The sequence below is a fragment of the Oratosquilla oratoria genome, unplaced genomic scaffold (genome assembly GCF_046742065.1).
Source record: "Oratosquilla oratoria isolate Oo_2021 unplaced genomic scaffold, ASM4674206v1 SCAFFOLD106, whole genome shotgun sequence".
Taxonomy (NCBI): Eukaryota; Metazoa; Arthropoda; class Malacostraca; order Stomatopoda; family Squillidae; genus Oratosquilla; species Oratosquilla oratoria.
The window spans coordinates 110,001-120,000 of record NW_027467463.1 but is presented as its reverse complement, the minus strand read 5'-3'; positions in this window follow the sequence as shown (position 1 = coordinate 120,000).

The following is a 10,000-nucleotide window of genomic DNA, read 5'->3' as shown; positions in this document are numbered from 1 at the left end:
AAATAGGACTAAAATCGTCCTTGGAACCACGAGGTTCCCCTCAGCTGAATAAAATCACTTAGCGACGACAATCCCATAGGATTAACTCACCATCCCACTCCCACGCTGTGGGAAGTGAGAAACCCTTGTTTTTTTCTATTTTTCTTATGGGGCCGTTTTGCTTCGAGCGACTGCCGCTAGAGTCGCTAAATAAAAATCACCACTCAAGTTCCCTATCACCGCTACAAGCTCCCTATCACCACCACAAACCTCCCCAACACTACAAGTATGGCAACAGTACTCTCAATTTGGCACGCACACACACACACACACACACGTATTTTTTTTTTTTGTCTTTTCAGAAGCCACAGGGAAATCAAAAGATCGGAACACCAAACGCTTCCGTTTATCATGAAGGCGTCTTCAGTGCACAAGGAATATCAATAGAAGACAACATAAATACAGAAACTATACAAGATAATGGAGAAGGGCACAAATATCAACATCCATGTACTTCGGTGGCTGTCATGCACAAAGTACAGAGATGTTGATGACGGGACCCTCTCATTTATTTCTGTATGTATACCGTCCCCTAACATTCTTCCTTGCACTCCGAAGATGCGTGTATGGGTGTGTGTGTGTGTGTGTGTGTGTGTGTGTGTGTGTGTGTGTGTGTGTGTGTGTGTGTGTGTGTGTGTTGTGATGGCCCACCATCCTCCATGTATATAAAATGTCTGTATTTGTATGTCAATCTTTAATTGTAAGATAATTATGTATGTACTGTAAATTGCTTGTATACGTTGTGATGGCCCACCATCCTCCATGTATCTAAAAATATCTGTATCTGTGTTATCCTGTACTTGTTAGGTAATTACGTATGTACGGTAAAAACTGCTTGTATACTTTATGGGATCTACTCTCTCTAGTCCGACAGACGTGAACTGGTTATGTCCGGCTCATCCTTCGCCTTCCTCCCGTCCTCGCCAACTGTATATAATGCCTGCCGGCTCCTAGAGCGAGCAGACTTTCGTTGGCTGAAGCGACGCGTAACTTTATCTCTCCCATATTGCTTTTGCTCTAGTACCGTGGCGTCACCACGTAATCTATATTCTCATGACTTGGTTTTCGGTGGAGGAATTAATTGTCAATTGATTAATTTTGTTGTTGTAAAGTTCTTATATTTGTTTTGTTGGCTTTTTGTTATACATTAAATTAGTTATTTATGTTAACTTCCGTTTGGATTTGCCTTACCCACATCAAGGCCACTAAGTACGAACCCCTCCTAGACATATTTCCTTATATCCTCACGGAAGGCATAACATATAATGGGGGCCTGACCGGGATCCTCTTACCCGAACAAAAACTAAGAAGGTGTGAGATATACGAGCGAAACGTAATACATAAGTTACACTTGCATTCCCACAACCATCGAAATTGTCCATCTGTCCGGTAAACTTGCAACTCAGTACAGTAATTCAGTTAATCGTAAATACGCCATTGCACATGACCACGTTAAACTCTTGCAGCTGTATATTTCGTAAGAGTACTGAAGTAGGATCCGTTTAGGATACGTGTGAGAACGTTAATTCTATCCTACTTACGGCATGTAGTTTTGGTTAATGTATTCTGTCCCAAAGATTTATAATATTCGTGGGAGTCGAGTATTATAATTCTACTTGTATCTCTTGTCCGGTATACCACGTAAGCGAACCAAGCGTTCTACCTTGCTGAGTAGCAACTGTTAGCGAGTAAAAATTTCGCGATGTCAGAACTGAATATCGAAAACTTTGTTGAGAACCCCTCGGTGGAAGAACTGATAATTCAGAACCCAAATAAAGAATGTCTGAAAGAAATAGCAACAAGATGGGAATTAACGTATCCAGCGAACATTAGTAGAACTGAATTAGTTCAACTAATATTGAGTCACATAGATCAGTTAAAGAAAACGGAAGACGAAGACGGAGAATCTGAACGCTTAGAACAAATAGTTGCAGCCAAATTAGACATTAGCCCTACGAAAGAGACTCAATTAGACCCTCTAGAGTATCAGATACTTGAAAGGAAGATGAAGCATGAACTGCAAATTAAGGAACTCGAAGTGCAGCATGATAAAGAACAAAAAAGAGAGCAAAGACAGCACGAAATCGAACTGAAACGACTCGAACTATCGACCCCAAGTCAACAAGTGGTTTCAAATTCAAGTAAGTTAGATATTTTGCAGTACACCAAACTTATTCCCTCTTTCTCAGACGAGAATCCAACCTTATTTTTTCGAGAATTTGAAGATGTAAGTAAACATTTTGCAATTCCCCAAGCAGATTGGATATGGTTAATTAAACCAAAGTTGTCCACAAAAGCGTTACAAGTATGTAACAATCTGGAAAATAACAGTGATTACGAAACGGTCAAACAGACAATTCTTTCAGCTTATGAAATTTCCACCGAAGGTTATCGACAAACATTTCGAAATTCAAACAAACTTAGCCATCAGACATACATGGAATTCGCGTCAGACAAACTACGAGCGTTAAGAAAGTGGATTAAATCGGCATCAGCCGATAATCTTGAGAAAGTAGTGAACTTGATCGCGTTAGAGGAATTCGTGCGTAAAATTCCTCACTACTTGAAAATTCACATTGTTGACAAGGAGGAATTTGACCTTATGAAAGCAGCCAAATTGACTGATACCCTCTCATTGATTCACAAAAATGTTGGAAAGGACAGTAACCGCCAACAATCTCATGTAAAACCAACTAGTGGTAGTAAAGATGGGAAAATTGATAGCCCTAGTTTCCCTCTTTGTTTCTTCTGTAAGAAACCAGGACATGTAATTGCAAATTGCCCAGACCCAAAATGTAAAGTAGCTCAAAAGAATATAAAATCTGTAGCTTCCTTTAACCATTCTACTGCCAATTCTGTAGATCCTTTTCAGCCCTTCCGTTCAACGGGAACAGTATCACTTGGTTCAGACCACGTAGAACACAACCTCCGAATAGTACGGGACACAGGAGCAGCACAGTCCCTGCTACTTCAGTCAGCACTGCCGGGAGTCCAACGTAATTATACAGGAGAACGTGTATACTTGCAGGACTTCCACAATCCCTTCTCAGTACCTCTGGCAAAGGTGCACCTGAACTGTGGACTCATCAAGGATACTGTCTCCGTAGGAGTAAGTGAAACGGCAACCCTACCTGTTCCTGAAGCAGATTTTATACTAGGTAACGATCTAGCAGGAGAACTAGTCCATCCTCCTTTAATTGTTTCTACTTCTCCCCTACCATATAACCCAACTTCTACCATAGAGCAAACCCAACCCAACCTATTTCCAACCTGTGCTATCACACGATCCCAAGCGCCAGCTAACCAACCAACTCTTACCTCTCCAACCACCCCAACCACCCCGCTTACACTACCCTCCGAGCTGAGCATCAAAGAGGCTCAACAGAACGACCCTTCACTAGTTCCCTTGTTCAATAAAACCATTCCCAAGGAGGATATCCTACATACTCCTTCCTTTTATTTGCACGAAGGAATACTGATGAGACTATATAAACCTCGTCATCTTTCTGATGATGATACCTGGGCAGAATGTCACCAAATTGTTCTACCTGTTAACTTGAGGACTCAGGTAATAGAGATTGCTCATGATGGACACTCAGGACACTTAGGTATTAAGAAAACTTATTTACGACTCTTGTCAGAATTCTTTTGGCCTGGCATGAAAGCAGAGGTAAGTAGATTCGTTAAATGTTGCCACACTTGCCAAATAGTAGGCAAGTCAAACGAGTCTATTCCTCCGTATCCCCTTCAACCCATTAAAGTACCTAGTGAACCCTTTCAGAAACTTGTGATTGACATAGTAGGCCCGTTGCCTAAAACCAAGAAGGGTAACCAGTACATTTTAACAGTTCTTTGTCCCACTACCAGGTACCCTGAAGCTTTTCCTTTAAAGAATATTTCTGCTAAGAGTGTAATTAAGTGTTTAACTCACATGTTTACTTCCTTTGGTATTCCTCAGGAAATACAGTCAGATAGAGGTTCTAATTTCACTAGCAAACTCTTTACCCAAGTCCTCAAGGAATTAAATGTTAAACAGTCTCTGTCTACAGCATACCACCCCGCCAGTCAGGGAGTTCTAGAACGATGTCATCAAACGTTAAAGAATATGCTACGTAAATTCTGTTACGAGGAAGACCGTGACTGGGATGAGGGATTGCCTTTCCTCCTCTTTACGCTCCGTGAAACACCATCCGAAGCTCTGGGTGTTTCTCCCTTTGAATTGTTATTTGGAAGGAAGGTAAAGGGACCCCTCAAGGTAATCAAGGACCATATCATATCTTCTTCTACCTCACCTTTACAGTCTGTTAACCAGTATATTGTTTCCCTTAAGGATAACCTAGCCAGAACTCATTCCTTTGCCTTGAAGAACCTTGAACATGCACAAAGTAAAATAAAGGTTAATTTTGATCAGAAATCTCGTAAGAGAGAATTCAAGGAGGGAAATATGGTTCTTGCATACATTCCTATCTCTGGACAGCCTCTTCAAGCTAAATACCATGGTCCTTATAAAATTCAGAAAAAGATGTCAGAATATAATTACGTACTAGAAACCCCTGACAGACGTAAAACTACCCAACTTGTACATGTTAACTTGCTTAAGCCATACCTTGCCAAAATACCACTAGACAGTTCAGTCAAACCATTGCTTTCGCTAAATCATGGTCCCAGCAAAATACCTATGTCAACCGACCGTCCACGAGTCCACGAACCGACGTTGCCACATTTCGATCCTCCCACAGTCGGCAACAACAGCGACATCTTGAACAACCTACTTTCGTACCTTAACCACTTGAATCCTGATCAAGCTAAGGAAATTTCTGAAATTATTTCTAGTCACAGATCCTTGTTCCGAGATAACCCTGGCCGTTGTAACCTGACGTCCCATGAGATTCAACTATATCCAGGAACTTCTAGCTACCAGCACCCGTACCGACTGTGCACGGACTACCGCCGGGTGAATGCAGTTCTGCGTTCACCTAACTTTGACGTCCCCTTCGTTCTCCAGACGGACGCAAGTGATCAAGCCGTCGGAGCTGTTCTACTCCAAGAACATGATGGGATATTGCATCCTGTCGCGTACCACTCAGCTCAACTAGATAAACACCAAAGGCAGTATTCGACCACCGAGAAGGAGCTACTGTCTATCATCTCTGCCCTGCGGAAGTTCGAATGCTACGTAACACCCAGCTCGACCCCCTTACGGATATTCACGGACCACAATCCGTTAATATTCCTTGAACGGAACAAGAACAATAATAGGAGGCTATTAGGTTGGTCCTTGTTCCTCCAACAATACCTCCTCGATATAAATTTTATCAAGGGTTCTGAAAACCTCCTTGCTGATACCCTTAGCCGTCCTGATTAGAACTCCCAACTCGTCTGTTCTCCTGAGTTGATGAGTTCTAGGGGGTGTGTGTGATGGCCCACCATCCTCCATGTATATAAAATGTCTGTATTTGTATGTCAATCTTTAATTGTAAGATAATTATGTATGTACTGTAAATTGCTTGTATACGTTGTGATGGCCCACCATCCTCCATGTATCTAAAAATATCTGTATCTGTGTTATCCTGTACTTGTTAGGTAATTACGTATGTACGGTAAAAACTGCTTGTATACTTTATGGGATCTACTCTCTCTAGGCCGACAGACGTGAACTGGTTATGTCCGGCTCATCCTTCGCCTTCCTCCCGTCCTCGCCAACTGTATATAATGCCTGCCGGCTCCTAGAGCGAGCAGACTTTCGAGATTCAACACACCGCTACTAGAGGTCGGACGTCTCTTCAACCAGCTCTCTCAACAAGCTCCAAGTATCATCGCCGGCCGGTGGTGGCTGGGAGATACATCTCCTAGTTGCCGCCGGTCTGGCATGGCCGACCTCTACGCTGACGTCGGCAGGCGGGTTTACACCAATACAAATACACACACACATTTCCCAAGTCACGTAAATCTCTGTTTTCAGAGTAGTGCTTGGAAGAAAAGAGGCACATGCACACTTTCTCGCTAGCAAAGCAGAGGCCCAATCGTCTCTCTCAGTACGCCCAATCTGACCGCGGGCTGGTTGACGGAGAGACTTGGGACACCTTTCTGTCCGACCGGCCCGCAACCAAACGCTGGCCTCTCGCTGACGCTGGTGAGCGAGTTTACACTTCTGACATTTACACACAATTCCCAATCGCGTAATTCTCTGTTTTCAGAGTTGTGATTGGAAGGAAAGAGACCATACAACACCCGCCCGTCTGCCCCTCCCTCGCATCGCCACTGAATCTACTCTTCCAAATTCCAAACCCAGTCTGGGGATAAACAGACAATGCTCGCCCCACCTGTGGCTCATCAGGTTCGCCCTCGCCAGCGGTGGCGGCGGGGAGTTATCTCCTTGCCGCTCCCGTTCTGGTCACTGATCTCTCGTTGACGTCGGCAGGCGGGTGTACACCGCCCGTCTGCCCCCCCTCGCACCGCCCCTTGATCAGCTCTAAAAGGACTTCAAACCCAGTCTGGGGACAAACAGACAACGCTCGCCCCACCTGTGGCTTATCAGGTTCGCCCTCGCCAGCGGTGGCGGCGGGGAGTTATCTCCTTGCCGCTCCCGTTCTGGTCACTGATCTCTCGTTGACGTCGGCAGGCGGGTGTCCACCACCCGTCTGCCCCCCCTCGCTCCGCCCCTTGATCAGATCTAAAAGGACTTCAAACCCAAAACCTGGGGATAATCAGGGGACGCTCGCCCCACCTGTGGCTTATCAGGTTCGCCCTCTACACGCGGAAAGTGAAATCAACTCACTTCTCGTAAGATACACACATACACCTCTCACGAACAGAGCCACAAATCACGCACAAACATAAACACTTACTTTTTCTTCGACTAAAATTCGCTTCCTTTCTAACTTTCTCTTCTACTACATCTTCTCATTTCAGTTTACCTCCCACTAAAGATTTTTCCGTTTTTCCACCTTTCTCTACTACTACGCCTCCTACCATTTTCTAAACTTTCGTTGGAGATCCTAACCCCGTTGGTAATCCCAACCTCCTAACCTCCGGCGTCAGGCGCTTCCCTCCAAGCTCCTGGTCAAGTCCTCCTATGCCATGACAACAATCTAGCCCCTAATTGCTCGCGATTCGCCCCGTGGCAATAGCCCTCTTTTATACACTACTATCTTTTCATTTTCTAACAGACGTTCTTCCCCTCCCACAAAACCCGATCCCGCGCAAGCGAGGTGGTCTTTTCTTGAATTCCAGAATTCCAGACTTTCGTTGGCTGAAGCGACGCGTAACTTTATCTCTCCCATATTGCTTTTGCTCTAGTACCGTGGCGTCACCACGTAATCTATATTCTCATGACTTGGTTTTCGGTGGAGGAATTAATTGTCAATTGATTAATTTTGTTGTTGTAAAGTTCTTATATTTGTTTTGTTGGCTTTTTGTTATACATTAAATTAGTTATTTATGTTAACTTCCGTTTGGATTTGCCTTACCCACATCAAGGCCACTAAGTACGAACCCCTCCTAGACATATTTCCTTATATCCTCACGGAAGGCATAACAATGTGTGTCTGTGTGTGTGTGTGTATGTGTGTGTGTGTGTGTGTGTGTGTGTGTGTGTGTGTGTGTATGTGTGTCTCTGTGTGTGTGTGTGTGTGTGTGTGTGTGTGTGTGTGTGTGTGTGTGTGTGTGTGTGTGTGTATGTGAGGAGGAAGAAAAGAAGAGGGACGAGAAGTACAAGATGGAGGAAGAAGAGGAGGAGAAAGAGAAGATGGTCCAAGAATGAGAATGAGGAGCAAGGGGAGAAAAAAGAAGAAAAGGACCAAGAAGGAGAAGAAGAAGTAGGAGGAGGAAAAGGATTAGGATGAGGAGGAAAAGGAGGAGAAAGATAATAAGAAGAAAGAGGAGGAAGAGCAGGAGAAGGTGGAGGAGGAGGAGTAAGAGTGTGAGGAGGCAAAACTGGAGAATGAGAATGAGAAGAAGAATGAAGGAGAAAAACTTTAGGACAGGAGGATGAGGAGGAGGAGAAGGAGAAGCTGGAGGAGGAGAATGAGAAGGAGGAAAAGGAGGAGGAAGAGGAGGAAAGAACGAAGCTGAAGATCTGATGAAGGAAGACAAGAAATCGAGCAATTAAGTTAGGAACGAGCTCGTTCAAGAAGAAGAAAAAGAAGGACAGAAGTGGTTTAGCAAGATGTGGTTTAAAGTTAACTGAGATAAGAACTCAGCTGATATTTAGAGCCAGTCTTAAAAGTTAGGTCACAGGAGTCTAAACCACTACGGGGAGGGAATTCTTTTTTGTTAGTGGATTAATGGAGAACGATTTAAGTTAAGAATGAACAAGGATTGCGGGGTTAGTTAACTTCTGTATATTCACCATCGCGATGTTCTGTAAGTCCATTGACATGTTCCATGTCACTGTCGCCATCATTACTACCACCACCATCATCACTAATCCGCCATAAATACCATACCATCGTCTCCAACAGTACCACAACCATTGCTACCAATACCACCACTATTGGTATCATTACTATCGAAATACCATGATGTTGATATTACCGTTTCTGCCAATGCTCCCTACAAATGCCATCGCCACTGCAATCAATACCACCATCAAGTCACCAAGGTCATCACAACCAAAGACAAAATCAACACCACCACTACAACCACCACTACTGCCACTACCACTACCACTACCACCACCACCACCACCACCACCACCACCACCACCACCACCACCACCACCACCACCACCACCACCACCATTACTACCGCTACCACCACAACTACTACCACTACAACCACCACTATTAGCACTACCACTACCACCATTACTACCATAACCACCACAACTACCACCACCACTACCATCACTATCGCCACCAATACCACCACTACTACCACCACTACTACTACCACCACCACTACCACCACCACTATCACCACCACTACTATCACCACTACTTCTACCACCACCACTACCACCACCACTACAACCACCACTACTACCACCACTACTACTACCACTACCACCACCACTACCACCACCAATACCACCACAAATACCACCACCACTACCACCACCAATACCACCACCAATACCACCACCAATACCACCACCACTACCACCACTAACACCATCACTACCACTACTACCACTACTACCACCACCACTACTACCACCACCACTACTAACACCACCACTACCACTACCACCACCACTACCACCATTACTACCACTACCACCACTACCAGAACTACAACCACCGCTACCACGACCACTACTACCACGACCACCACTACCACCGCCACTACCACCACCACTACCACCGCCACTACCACCTCCACTAACACCACCACTAACACCACCACTAACACTTCCACCACCAGTACCACCACCACAAACCACCACCAATACCACCACCACTACCACTACCACCACCACTACCACTACCACCAATACCACTACCACCACCACCACTACCACTACCAGCACCACTAACACCACCATAACCTCCACCAGAAAACACCACTACCTCCCCTACCACCACCATTACAACCACTATCACCACCACCAACACCACCACTACCACCACCACTACCACCACCACTACCACGACCACCACTACCACCACTACCACTACCAACATTAACACTACCACTACCACTACCAACATCAACACTACCACTACCACCACCGCTACCACCACCAATACCACTATCACCGCCACCACTACCACCTCCACTACCGTCACCACGACCACCACCACTACCACCACTACCACCATCACCACTACTACCACCAATACTACCACCACTACCACCACTACTACCACTACTAGGTTAGGTTAGGTGAGGTTATTCTAGGTTAGGTTGGGCTAGGCTAGGTTAGGCTAGGTTAGGCAAGGTTAGGTTAGGTTAGGTGATGTTAGGTGAGGTTATTTTTGGTGAAATTAAGCTAGGCAAGGCTAGGATAGGTGATGTT